This window comes from Penaeus monodon, chromosome 15 (assembly GCF_015228065.2).
Source record: "Penaeus monodon isolate SGIC_2016 chromosome 15, NSTDA_Pmon_1, whole genome shotgun sequence".
In the NCBI taxonomy this organism is placed as follows: Eukaryota; Metazoa; Arthropoda; class Malacostraca; order Decapoda; family Penaeidae; genus Penaeus; species Penaeus monodon.
Genome location: NC_051400.1, coordinates 31,258,066 through 31,258,437, shown reverse-complemented (window position 1 = coordinate 31,258,437; position 372 = coordinate 31,258,066). Strand labels below are relative to the sequence as shown.

Here is a 372-nt window from a genome sequence, read left to right as displayed (position 1 = left end):
CACCTGCTTATTATACTGTGAACTACTGATACCCTACTGATACAAACATATGCACACCATAACCATAATAAACAACAACAATACACATCTTCTCAATATCAATAAAATTAAATGGGAAAAGAAAAAACAATATCAACAATAATTTGTAAATGACTAAATCCAAATCAAGAAAAAACATCTACTAATAAAGAAACTAAATGAATGTTCAAGCTTATACAGTGAAAGAAAGAAAAAAAGAGGAGATACAGTGGGTGAGAAAGGAGAAGGCTCATAGAGGAGGAAGAGGAGAGGGAAAATGAAGGAAGGGTAAGGTGAAAAGGAAGGGGAGATGAAGGTTCGGTGGAGGGGAGGGATGGAGGGAGGGAGGGACAG

The 372-nt window shown here is 36.8% G+C and overlaps 1 protein-coding gene across 1 annotated transcript in view; it reads right to left on the bottom strand.

The window, feature by feature from the left end:
• The window catches only part of LOC119582327, a gene marked incomplete in the record, with an annotated part of 28,913 nt that overhangs the window by 18,692 nt on the left and 9,849 nt on the right, over positions 1–372 (bottom strand).